Raw genomic sequence first — 14,302 nt, forward strand, 5'->3', positions numbered from 1 at the left:
ATTTTTATTATAACAGCCTCTCAACTTGCTTCCTCCAGACTTAGCCCTCTAATTCATCCTCTACACAGCAGCCAAGGTATATTGTGAATGATACAAATTCAGTAACTCCTGTGCTGAAAATTTTTCCAAGTTTTCCCATCACCTACAATTGTCCCTGGGCACTGTGTGGCTAGTAAAGATTAGATTTTCAGAAAACATCTCAGCACCTTGATCAGTTTTTTTCCTAATGAATATTGATATATTAATCCTTCAACTCCTGTGACACTGGTGTTATTACAATAGAGTTCCTTGGTGTTTTAGATGAAAATATAATTTAACTTTACCTGAATTTAAAGAAAAAAGAAACTGAAATGAAATGGAAGTAATTGCTGATTTTCAAGTAATTTTTCTTCACCTGAGGGTTATAATTTCTTAATGATTATGAGAATTATTTGGGAGATATAAGAGCAATTAAATATGAGGTGGGATCCTGGATTGGATTCTGAACTGAAAATTTTCCCACATTAGTGGAAAAATTGGTGATATTTTAATAAAGTCTGTAGTTCCATTAGTAATGTTGTATCAGTGTTGACTTCCTGGTTTTGATCATTGTACTGTGGTCATGTACACTAATGAAGAGCATATCACATTCTCTGTATGATTGTTTTCAACTTTTCTGTAATTCTAAAATTGTTTCAAAATAAAAGACTTTAAAAATCAGTTTAAAGCTAAGAAAAAAATTATAAAATACAAGAGATTAGTTTTTAGTTACTATTTTCCTAGACAGTATGGAATTACTCCCTGTTATGAAACATGATAGCTTTAGCACCCTTAAAATTCTTTTCATTTTCTTTTCTCAAACTTGCAAATTTTTGTTATTTTTATATTGTTAAGATTTAGAATGTTGATATCTTGGCAATCATAATTATTACTAGAGCTGTTTAATTTTAATTACATATTTAAATAATTCTGTGCTCACCACTAGTCCTTTTGTTTCCTGAATTTTTTATTTTGATTTATCTCTTTGTTGGCCGGATTTAATAAATGAGTCTTTTTTCAACAACGTCTTATTCTCCTGCATTTCTTGGATTCACACTTGAAACTGTCTGTGTGTTGCCATTTCATTCACACAAGTTAAAACAGCTGGGTATAAAAGTATAGGGTTATAGTTCAGAACTTCGTGATATTGCTCTACAGTTTTCTGTCTTTGAAACTTTAGCAAATGTTTTGGATACAATGGTTTTCACTTTTTTGATATACTGTTTTTATAACATGTAATGTAATATATGTAATTTTTATATAACCATAACTAAAATCAGGCTGGATGCCAGGCTGGATGAATCAAAGCTGGAATCAAGATTGCTAGAAACATCAACAACCTCAGATATGCAGATGATACCACTCTAATGGCAGAAAGTGAAGAGGAACTAGAGCATCTTGATGATGGTGAAAGAGGAGAATGAAAATGCTGGCCTCAAACTCAACATTTAAAAAACTAAGGTCATGACATCTTGTCCCATCACTTCATGGTAAATAGAAGGGGAGAAGGGGAAGCAGTGACAGATTTTATTTTTTGGGGCTCCAAAGTCACTGCAGATGGTGACTGCAGCCATGAAATTAAAAGACGTTTGCTCCTTGGAAGAAAAGCTATGTCCAACATAGACATCATATTAAAAAGCAGAGACATTACTCTGCCAACAAAGGTCCATCCAGTCAAAGCTATGTTTTTTCCAGTAGTCATGTATGGATGTGAGAGTTGGACTATAAGAAAGCTGAGAGCTGAAGAATTGATGCTTTTGAACTGCAGTGTTGGAGAAGACTCTTGAGAGTCTCTTGGACTAAAAGGAAATCAAACCAGTCAGTCCGAAAGGAAATCAGTCCTGAATATTCATTGGAAGAACTGATGCTGAAGCTGAAACTCCAATACTTTGGCCACCTGATGCGAAGAACTAACTCATTGGTAAAGATCCTGATGCTGAGAAAGATTGAAGGCAGGAGGAGAAGGGGATGACAGAGGATGAGATGGTTGGAAGGGATCACTGACTCAATGGACATGAGTTTGAGTAATCTCCAGGAGCTGGTGATGGGAAGCCTGGCGTGCTGCAGTCCATGGGGTCGCAAAGAGACATGACTGAGTGACTGAACTGAACTGAACTGTTTCTTAGAAAGAAAGCTACGACACACCTAGATAGCACATTAAAAAACAGAGACATCACTTAGCCAACCAGGGTATGTATAGTCAAAGCTTGGTTTTTCCAGTAGTCACGTACAACTGTGAGAGTTGGGCCATAAAGAAGGCTGAAGGCTGAAAAATTGATGCTTTTGAATTGTGGTGCTGGAGAAGACTCTTGAGAATCCCCTGGACTGCAAGTTCAAGTCAGTCAATCCTAAAAGAAATCAACCTTGAAAATTCATTGGAAGGACTGATGCTGAAGCTGAAGTTCCAATACTTTGCCCACCTGATGTGAAGAGCTGACCCATTGGAAAAGACCCTGATGCGGGGACAGATTGTAGCATCACTGACTCAATTCATGTGAATTTGAGTAAACTCTGGGAGATGATGGAGGACAGAGGAGCCTGGTGTGCTGCAGTCCATGGGGTCACAGAAAGTCAGACGTGACTGAGCAACTAAACAACAATAACAAAAAATCAGAATACAGAACCGTTCCATCATCCCCTCAAGTTTCCACAAACCTTCCCTCAACCAGTAACCCCTGAAAACTGTGGATCTATTCTTTGTTTCTATAATTTTGTCAGATAGATGTCATATAAATGAGAGTGTACAGTATGTACCCTTTTGATCCTGACTTTTTTCAGTCAGAATAATTCTTCTGAAATGCATCTGTATTGTGATGTGTATCAGCAGGTCATTCTTCTTTATTGTTTAGTAGTAGTATATTTTGTTGATGATCCACTGTTGCTTATCAGCTGTTGAGGAACAGAATGGCTGTACCATTTTTTCCCACCGTCAGTGTATGAGAGTTCCAGTTCTGAATCCTAATCAGTAGTTGGTATTTTTGGATTTTTCCTTCCTTCATAGTAGTTATTCTAATAGGTATTTAATGGTATCTCAATATAATTTTAATTTGCATTTCCATAAGGGCTAATGATGTTGAGCATCATTTCATATGCTTTATTTACTATTCATAGATCTTTTCTGGTAAAGTAGCTGTGCAATTATTTGGCTTACTTTTTTGTCTTATTGTTGAATTTTGAGGGTTCTTTGTACATTTTGAATACAAGTCCTTTATAAAATATATGTTTTTCCAAATATTTTCTCACCATATGTATCTTGCTTCTTCATTCTCTTGGCAGAGCAAACATTTAAAATTGCATGAAGTCCAACTTATCAGTAATTTTTAATAGATCACGATTTGGGAATCATATGCTTTACTTAACTAAAGATCATGAAAATTCCTCGTATGGTTTCTTTTAAATGTTTTATATGTGTTGCATTCTTCTGTGGTTATTTTGAGTTAATTTTTGTGTAAGATGTGAGGTACAAGTTGAGGTTTATTATTTTTTTTCTTTGCAGGTGAATGTCTGATTGTTCCAATTCTCTTTGTTGAAAAGACTATCTTTTCTCCATTGAATTGCTTTTATGACTTCCTTGAAAAGTGGTTGACCATGTTTATTTGGCTCCCTCTTCTGTACCCCCTGTTCTGTTCTATTGATATTGTCTTGGCTTTTGTTGGTACAATGGCTTTGTTACTATAGCTTTATAATAAATGTTAAAACTGGGTAGTGTGAGCCCTCCAACATTTTCTCTGTCAAGACTGTTTGGGCTATTCTAGTTCTTTTGCATACTTATATAAATTTTAGAATCATCTTGTGTCCATCTGCAGAAAAATTCCTGCTGCAATTAATTTAGGGATAATTGATATCTTAACCATGTTGTTTTTAAATCAGTAAACATGATATATCTTTTCATTTATTCAAGTCTGCAGTGTTTTGGAATTTACATCCTATACATATTTTGCTAGGTTTATACCTAAATAGTTTACCTTTTGAGGACTTGTATATGGTGCTATTTTTAAAACTTCAGTTTCTGATTGTTTATTGACAGTATCCAGAAGTAGGATTAATAATAATCTACATATTGACCTTACACATTGTGACTCTGCAAAGCTCACCCATTAGTTCTAGAGACTTTTCTTTTTGTAGATGCTTCGGAATTGCCTATATAGACAATTCTATTGTCTGTGAACAGTGATAGTTTTATTCCTTCCTTTCCAATTTACATGCCTTTTATTTCTTTCACTTGCCTTTTGGCAGTGGCTAGGACTTAACAGTACAATGTTGAATAGGAATAGTGAAAATGAACCTTCTTGTTTTGTTCCCAGTCTTAGGGAAAGCATTTAGTCTTTCACCATTAAATATGATGTTAGCTGTAGTGTTTTGTAGATGCCTTTTATTGGGTTAAGAAAGCTCCCTTCTAATCTTAATTTGCTGAGAGCCTTAAAAAAAGTCAAATGGGTGTTGGGTGTGTCTTAATGGTTTTTTCTGCATTAGTTAGTATGATCATGTGGTTTTCTTCTTTACTATGTTAATATAGTAGATTATGTTGATTTTTGAATGTTGAAGGAGCATCGCACTTCCAAATTAAATCCCACCTGATGAAAATCAGTTATGTGGTTGTGTGCCTCTGTGTGTACATATATATTATATGTAGATGCATATATGTGATTTGCTAATATTTTTTGAAACCATATGAGCCTGGAGTCATATTGTTCAGGATGTTTTTAACTATGTATTTGATTTCTTAGACATAAGGATATTAAGGTCATCTATCTCTTCTTGGGTGAGTTTTGATATTTTAGGGCTTTTAAGAAATTGGCCTATTTCAACTAAGTTGTAGAATGTAAGTTATAGAGTTGTTACAGTATTTTCTTATTATTCATTTATGCCTGTGGGGTCTATAGTGATATTCTCTGCTTCACTTTGAATTTTGTTAATTTATGTCTCTTCCCTTTTATTCCTTGTTAGTCTGGCTAGAGATTTGTCAATTTTATTGACATTTTTATAGATGCGGCTTTTGGTTTGATCAATTTTCTCTGTTATTCTTACTTTCAATTTCATTGATTTCTGGCCTTCTTTATTATCTCCATCTGTATTTTTGATTATTCTTTATTTTTATATCTGTCTTTACTATTTCCTTCCCTCTTGTTGCTTTGTGTTTATTTTTTGCTCCTTCCCCCCTAGCTCTTAGATTGTTGGTTTGACACCTTTCTTCTTTTCACATATATGCATTTAATCGTTCATATATGTATTGAATTTAGTTCAATTTCCCCCAAACACTGCTTTAGCTGTATCCCACAAATTTTGAGATATTTTCATTTTCCTTCATTTCAAAATTTTCTCATTTTCATTGAGACTTCCTCTTTGACCCATGGATATTTACAATTTGAAGCTGTGTTTGTTTGTTTGTTTGTGTTTTTGGCCATGCCACATGTCTTGTGATTGAACCTGGACCCTCAGCAGTGAGAAAGCAGAGTCCTAACCATTGGACCACCAGGGAATTCCTTATTTACAAATTAAAATAAAAATTTTTTCTAAGTATTTGGAGGATTTTCCAGATAACTTTTTGTTACTAATTTTTAATTTAGGTCCATTATGCTCAGAGATATTGTTTGGATGATTTCAGTTCCTTAAGTTTGTTAAGGTTTATTTCATGATGCAAAATATGGTCTATTTTGGTGAATGTTTCTTGAATATTTGCAATGAATGTATATCCTACTGTTCTCGGATGGAGTGTACTGCAAATGTCAACTCAATCCAGTTCCTTGGTGGTGGTGTTCATCTCTTTTCTATCCGTGTTGATTCTTTTACTTGTTCTAGACATCACCTAGAGAATAGTGTTCACGTCTCCAAATATAATATGGATTTGTTCATTTCTCCCTCCAGGTCTAGCCATTTTTACCTTGTGTAGTTTGAAGCTATGTTGTTAGATGCATACACATTTAGAATTTTTTCTTTTGGTGAATAGCCCCTTTTATCATTATTTAGTTCCTCTCTAAAATTATCTCTGGTAATTTTCTTTTCTCTAAGGTGTACTTTGTCTGATACTAATAGAACCACTTCAGCTTTCTTTTTATTAGTATTGGTATGCTGTATCATTTTTCATCCTTTTGATTTTAACCTTCCTATGTTATTAATTTAAAATGGGATTCTTGTAGACAGCTTATACTTGAGTCTTTTTAATCCAAGTCTTATAACTTCTGTCTTTTTAACTGATATGTGTAGATTATTTTTATTTAATGTAATTATTGATAAGCTTGAATTTAGTTCTCTTATTTAAAATTTTTTCTATTTTTTACTTCTGTTTTTCTTTGCTCAGTTTTCCTTTTCCTGACTTCTTTTGAAGGGCTTCCCTGATAGCTCAGTTGGTAAAGAATCCGCCTGCAGTTCAGGAGACCCTGGTTTGATTCCTAGGTCAGGAAGATCCTCTGGAGAAGGGATAGGCTACCCACTCCAGTATTCTTGGGCTTCCCTTGTGACTCAGCTGGTAAAGAATCCATCTACAATGAGGGAGACCTGGGTTTGATTCCTGAGTTGGGAAGACCTCCTGGAGAAGGAAAAGGCTACCCACTTCAGTATTTTGGCCTAGAGAATTCCATGGACTGTATAGTCCACAAGGCCTCAAAGAGTTGGGCAGGACTAAGTGACTTTCACTTCACTTTCACTTTGAAGGCTTAAATACTTTTTAGTGTTCCATTTTCCTTTTAACTTTACTATATCTCTTTGTATAGAGATTTTAGTGATTGTTCTAAAGATTACAATATTTATACATAATTTTTACAACATAATTGTAAACAATAACCCTGTGTACGAGACAGCAAAAGAGACACTGATGTATAGAACAGTCTTATGGACTCTGTGGGAGAGGGAGAGGGTGGGAAGATTTGGGAGAATGGCATTGAAACATGTATAATATCATGTATGAAACGAGTCGCCAGTCCAGGTTCGATGCACGATACTGGATGCTTGGGGCTGGTGCACCAGGACGACCCAGAGGGATGGTATGGAGAGGGAGGAGGGAGGAGGGTTCAGGATGGGGAACACATGTATACCTGTGGGGGATTCATTTCGATATTTGGCAAAACTAATACAATATTGTAAAGTTTAAAAGTAAAATAAAATTAAAAAAATAAAACAGAATTGTATTGATTTTTATTTATTTGTTCATTTATTTGCTGTGCTGGGTCTTCATTATTGTTCGTGGGATTTTCTCAAGTGTGGCAAGTGGGGGCTGCTCTCTAGTTGGGGTACCCAAGATTCTCACTGCAGTGGCTTCTCTTGTTGCAGAGCACAGGCTCTAGGGCACTCGGGCTTCAGTAGTTTCAGCACGTGGGCTCAGTAATTTCGGCTTCTGGGCGCTAGAGCACAGGCTCAATAGCTGTGGCATATGGGCTTAGTTGCTCTGAGGCATGTGGTATCTTCCTGGACCAGGGATCAAACCCGTGTCTCCTCCATTGGCAGGCAGGTTCTCTACCACTGAGCCACCAGGGAAGCCCTTGTACATACTTTTAACAGTTTGCTAGAATCAAGATGATGTAGGAGTGGGGAAATAAAGGAGCTAAGAATAACACTGAAGTTTCTGGATCAGGAAGATGGGTATAAGGTGATGTTATTCATTACCAAGGTGAATTTAAATGGAGGATATCTAGGAGAAGAGAGTTTTGGAACACATAACTTGGGATATTTGTGAAACATTCAAGTGGTGATGTCAGATGGCAATTTATCACATGGGTCGTAAGTTAACAGAGGTGTTTTGGGCTTAAGGATAGATTTGGATGTTTTCAGTTGTAGTTGGCATCTGTTGGTTTTGCCACCCAATGTTTTGTTTACTTCTGGTAACCTATCCCTGACTCTTGACCACAGGAGAGGCACTAAACCCACTTTTAAGTGGGTTTAACCCACTCTACAAGTGGATCTTAGGTAAACTCAGCTAATTACTATCTCATTCCTCCTGGCCACAGGGATTGGTTCAGGGTTAGATTTCTAATCGAATTTAGCCAATGATATTAAGATCCAATACTCCTGTCCCCTTATCTTGGAAAGACACGCTTTCTTTCTAACTGGAGTTAATCCAATAAGAAGTAAGATCTGAAGATGCTTGTGGAAGGAAAATGTTTGCTTCCCTGAAGGAAGAGCCACCTGAAAACACACCAGCAAGGGAGGTAGCAGAACTGAGGGATGGTGGGAATGAGTAGGTCCAGGGGAAATTGAGCCTCTGGTCAATCTGTGCTCAGCCTCTGGACTTTGCAATCATGTGAGCTAATTATGTTCCATATTTCCTAGATTATGTTCAATCAAATGAGAGTTCTAATTGATATATAAGCATCTAATGGGTATGGAAGCGATAGTGGTAAATGAGAGCATGTCAAGAGACAGAAGAAAAGAAGGAGCCCATTTAAGGAAAAGGAGCCCATGAAGGAGCATGAGAGGAGTGCTCAGAGAGACAGAGGAGAGTTCTTTGTCTTGGGAGCTCCAGAAAGTGAGTCAAGAGATAGTAATTAGCGGTGTAAAATACTTAAAAGGTATCAGTAAAGGTAAGGACTGAAAAGGGCCCTTTGGAACTATCAACAAGGAGGCTGTTGACAAAACATTTGGAATTACCAAGCTAGAAGGATCCTCTGAAATCATTACATTATACCCTCTTCTGAGGATGAGGAAATTGAGGCAATGCGATACTTAGATTTTTTTTTTTTTTTTTGGTAGCAGATACAAGATTACAAGTAGAAAGTAGGGCTTTAAAGGTCCTTAAAGATCACATGATCCAATTACTTATCCAATACTAAATCTCTTGTATAACATCTCTCTGAAGCCTGTACTGAAATACAACTACTGAGAAAGAACTCATTACTTCTCAAGTCTAATGAGAACCCTTGATTTCTGAGTTCTTATATCATGATCTCTTTACACCACAGAGTAGGTAGACACATGAAAGGAGAGTATATGCATCCCAAGTTGATCCTTGGAAAAGCTGGTTGTGTTTGAGGAATTCAACAGGTTAAGCCAGATTTTTTAGTTTTTAGGAGGTTTTAGGAGGTTAGAATATTCCAGTTTCAGATGAGCCTAGTCTTTGAGCCACGGTAGCCCAGAACTATGTGAGTGAATGATAACTTCCAGGTTATTCCAGCTGCCAGTCTTTTAGATTTCCCCCTTTGAGGATACAGATTTCATGCAGCAGGAACAAGCCATACCTGTTATGTCCTATCTGAATTCTTGACCTAAGAATCTTTGAGCATAATAAAATGGTTGTTTTGTTATGCCACAACGTGTTAACATGTTATTTTCTTTAGACAGGAATAGATAACTGGAAGGGTAAGTATTATTTTCCCATTTTACAGATGAGGCTAACTGAGTTTCATAAAGATTAAACAACCCAGGTTGTATAGGTAACCAACGGCAGGGCCAATATCTGAACCCAGGTGTGGCTAATTGCATAGTTTGCTTTCTTCCAGTTATCCTAGAAACCTCCTGCTGAGTTAGACCCCTTAACAAAATCTCCCCAGCCTACCATCACTGTTCTTCAATCTGGAGACCATCCTTGACCAACCTAGAGTTCAACGACTAAGATGTGGTTAGAAAAACAGCCTTTATTAAACAGCTGATTCATATTCTTTTCAAATAATTGAAAGATATTCACTGTGCAATCAGTTCTTTCCTGATTTTATTTTCTCCTCCACACCCCCAGGCAGGAGCCAGATACTTCTGCCAAGCCTGGCAAATCTGCTCCTCCTTTCCCCGCAACACCCAGTGTACAAATACCCATTGGCCCCCATTAAATCCCAATCAGGCTTGGAGAGAGCTGATTCAGCCCCCTCTCCTGCCTCCCGGGAAGAGTTAGGGATGAGCAAATCACTTATTGGAGTAATTCTGGGAGCTGAAGCAGAGCCGTGGCTGGAAGCCACCCACTAACTAGAAACCCAGGACATCAATCAACCAAACTGATTTTTCCGCTGCTGCAGCCATTTAAACAGTTATCTTTGCTTGGGGCTTTGTCCAAAGTTACTCAACCAGTGGGTTCCTGGGTGATAAGTCACCGCAGCCTCATTCCACTGTCTCTGTATCCTGGGGCTGCCTCTTTACTCACTTCTCAAGAGGGGTTGAAGTTCATTTGTTGCACTCTAAAAAGAATAGATCCTGCACGGCTGGCGCACAAGTTCTGGTTATAGCAGGAAGATGAAAAAGGAGCCCGAAGTCTGTGGGGATGTCAATACAGTACTTCTCATTTGACGCCCTGCTGAGGCAGGGGGAGGACGTTTCAAATTCATTTTATAACGCCCCCTGCTGGTATGCTTCCCCAACTGCTACAGATATCTGATCGAGTTTGGGAGAGGACAGCTGGGCAGAGTCGGGGGTTGGTGAGAGCAGCTTACAAGCCAGGTGCGGGGAGAGGGGAGCCCTTCGCCTGTACCAACCTGCTTTCCTCGTTTTACATATGGGGAAACTGATGCCAGGAAGAAAAACGGTTTTTACTCAAGGTTGTGATTTACTCAAAGTCTATATTAAGGCCAGGACTAGTCTCTCTGTCAGAGAAGGCAATGGCACCCCACTCCAGTACTTTTGCCTGGAAAATCCCATAGACGGAGGAGCCTGGTAGGCAGCAGTCCAGGGGGTCGCTAGAGTCGACACGACTGAGCAACTTCACTTTCACTTTTCACTTTCATGCATTGGAGAAGGAAATGGCAACCTACTCCAGTGTTCTTGCCTGGAGAATCCCAGGGACGGGGAAGCCTGGTGGGCTGCTGTCTATGGGGTCGCACAGAGTTGGGCACGACTGAAGCGACTTAGCGGCAGCAGAAGTCTCTCTGTGGGTAGAATTTTTTTCTAGAATCCAGTAGTAATTGTCTCTGATTGGCAGCCTTGTGTGAAATCTGGGGACCCTGGTTTCAAATCCAAGCTCTACCACTGAATAGTTGTCATGAGAAGGTAGTTCTCTGAGCCTCAGATTTCTCATCTGCAAAATAAGGGTTAAAAGACAAACCATGAAATAGGATTTCGTAAGAATTTCTTCATACATTCATTCAAGAACTGTTGAGTATCTGCCACGTGCCAAGCACCGTGCTGGGCACTTGGAATATAACAGTGCGTAGGACATTGTTGTACCTGTTCTCTTTAAGCATGGTAATCTATTGATAAAATCAGATGACATACGTGGATGCACAGCAGAAATTCAACAATTGTTGGGAAATAAAGAATTTCCCCTTTGATTCTCCCCACTTTTCAAGTATCAGAAGGCTTGGGGCCTTGCCCCAGCTGTGTCAGTCTAGGAATGCTGATGACTTGAAGAGATTAAGTTATTTAAAGGTCAGGACCACATAAATCTTCGTATTCTCCAGTATGCCTGGCCCCAGGATGTGCTCCAGTCAATATTTGTTTGGCTTCATGGATGCCCGAAGTTCCGGCTCCCTCTGCTTTCTGGCTGCCTGCAGATTGCTGTCCGTGGTGCTGAAAAGCAATTCCTGCTTCTCAGTATGAGGCAGCGCAGGTGCTGAGGCAGAAAATGGAGCCCAGGGGAAGTGAGTAGAGAGGGGAAGAATGAGCCAACTTTTCACTGGCTAATAGTGACATCTTCATTTTATCATATCTTGGAATTCAAAGCTGATGCCTCTTTTTCCATCTGTCTTCATTTGGCATTTCTTGCTAACTGGAAACCCTGCAGAGATAGGTGTTCTTAATAACTACACAGGGTAATAATCTCTACAATGGGAGAGGTATTGGAAGCCCATAGCCTTATAAGCCCTATTTGCAAGTGTTGTTGGAAATTGGTAGCTCCTTCTTCTAGCTTATTATTAGGCTAGGAAAAAGTATCAGTCACAGATGCCTCTCCTAGCTGATTTCACCTATGTCTACCACCCAAGACTGTGGGCAGCTCTGAGTCAGAACTGACTATAGGGAAACCAGAGAGTTAGGGCCTGAGATTCATGGCCTGGAGTTGGGTGCATATTCAAAGAATTCATTTTGACCAGTATTTAATGTAATAATATGTTTGTTCATTCATTCACTCTATAAATATTTATTGAGTGCCTACCATGGTCTGGAAGAAGCACAAGCTGGAATCAAGATTGCCAGGAGAAATATCAATAGCCTCAGATATGCAGATGACACCACCCTTATGGCAGAAAAGTGAAGAGAAACTAAAAAGCCTCTTGATGAGAGTGAAAGAGGAGAGTGAAAAAGTTGGCTTAAAGCTCAACATTCAGAAAATGAAGATCATGGCATCTGGCCCCATCACTCCATGGGAAATAGATGGGGAAACAGTGGAAACAGTGTCAGACTTTATTTTTCTGGGCTCCAAAATCACTACAGATGGTGACTGCAGCCATGAAATTAAAAGACGCTTACTCCTTGGAAGGAAAGTTATGACCAACCTAGATAGCATATTGAAAAGCAGAGACATTACTTTGCCAACAAAGGTTCGTCTAGTCAAGGCTATGGGTTTTCCAGTGGTCATGTATGGATGTGAGAGTTGGACTGTGAAGAAGGCTGAGCGCTGAAGAATTGATGCTTTTGAACTGTGGTGTTGGAGAAGACTCTTGAGAGTCCCTTGGACTGCAAGGAGATCCTACCAGTCCATTCTGAAGGAGATCAGCCCTGGGATTTCTTTTTTTTTTTTTTTTTCAGCCCTGGGATTTCTTTGGAAGGAATGATGCTAAAGCTGAAACTCCAGTACTTTGGCCACCTCATGCAAAGAGTTGACTCATTGGAAAAGACTCTGATGCTGGGAGGGATTGGGGGCAGGAAGAGAAGGGGATGACAGAGGATTAGATGGCTGGATGGCATCACCGATTCGATGGACGTGAGTTTGAGTGAACTCCGGGAGATGGTGATGGACAGGGAGGCCTGGCGTGCTGCAATTCATGGGGTCTCAAAGAGTCGGACACGACTGAGCGACTTGAACTGAACTGAACCATGATCTGGCACTGTTAGAGGAGCTCCACATACAGTCAGATACAAGAAAGACAAGGTCTCTGACTCCATAGAACTTACATTCCAGTAGGGGAGACATAAAATAAGCAAATATACAAATGAGTGTGTAGCATAATTCCAGGGAAGAAAATAGATAATAGTAGGAAATTCTCTCTTAGATAAGATTATCACAGGAGACCTCTTTGAGGAGTGACATTTGAGCATAAATGTAAACTAATTGAAATAATAAGACATATAAATATTGAGGAAAGGAAGTGCTCCAGGCAGAAGGCACAAGAGGACCAAAAAAAAAAGAGGGAATAAGATAGCATTTCCAAGGAACAAAGTGGCCAGTGCAGATGGAGCAGATTTATCAAAGAGGACATTAAAAAAGACTGGATAAATACACAAGACCAGCTCTGTATCTTGAGGAGAACAAAAAAAGATGCTCAGAATGGAAGAAACACTTATAAATTGACATTTACTGCTGCACCTGCTGTGGATAAACCACAACAGTCTGGATGCCACCAGGGACACAAGGATAATTAGAGCTCCTGTCTATAGATCTCATTATGTTTAAAGATGTAATTAATGAAGGCTAGTGGGAGTTAGTGATGTACTATTTATTCAGCCAACATCTTCTGAGTACCTACTATGTACCCAAAGATCATAGTCTAGGAGCTGAGGAGAAGAGAGAATGAGTCACTTGATGAAACCAGAACGTTTAAAGGCAAGTAGGAAGCTCCAAATGGCAGAAACTCAGGCAAAGCCACTTCCCTCTGATTTCTCTTTCTCTCCAATAGGACCTCTTGAGAGACAGAAACAACACTGGACTAGAGTAGGCTGCACCTTATAAACAAGTGCTTTGGAAGCATGCCCACCACTGAGGCTCAGTAACCAGAGTAAAGCAGTATGGACTACTTTCTGCCAGATAGCATAGGTAAAGAAATGTGCATTCTAGGCATCTTTGCTGAGAATTTCATGCAGTCTTCAAATCAGCTCTATAAGGTGATTGGAACTTCCTTATCATCCCCATAAGGAGACTCCTAAGACCCAATAGAATCCTGTCAAACAAGAAGAGTTCCCCCCACACTGGTCCTGCAAGGAACTTTATACCTTTGGCCTTGTTGCTGCAGGATCATCAACATCTTTGAGATTTGGGCAGAATGTTTATTTATCTGACAAATGAGAAACTAAAGCTTGGAAAGTTTAACCAACTTACCCAGGGTCACAGAATGCTTAAGAGATAAAATAGGACTCAATACAAAATCTGTCTGACCCCAAGCCATTTGCAGTAATTTTTTCTTGGATCTCAAATGTGGAGTTCATGTTTGGCTTTTTTTTTTTTTTAATGGCCAACCCCCCACAGAGCTATCTTTGATCATGGTAGCACCTGACACCTCTG

The sequence above is a fragment of the Bos taurus genome, chromosome 13 (genome assembly GCF_002263795.3).
Source record: "Bos taurus isolate L1 Dominette 01449 registration number 42190680 breed Hereford chromosome 13, ARS-UCD2.0, whole genome shotgun sequence".
Lineage (NCBI taxonomy): Eukaryota > Metazoa > Chordata > Mammalia > Artiodactyla > Bovidae > Bos > Bos taurus.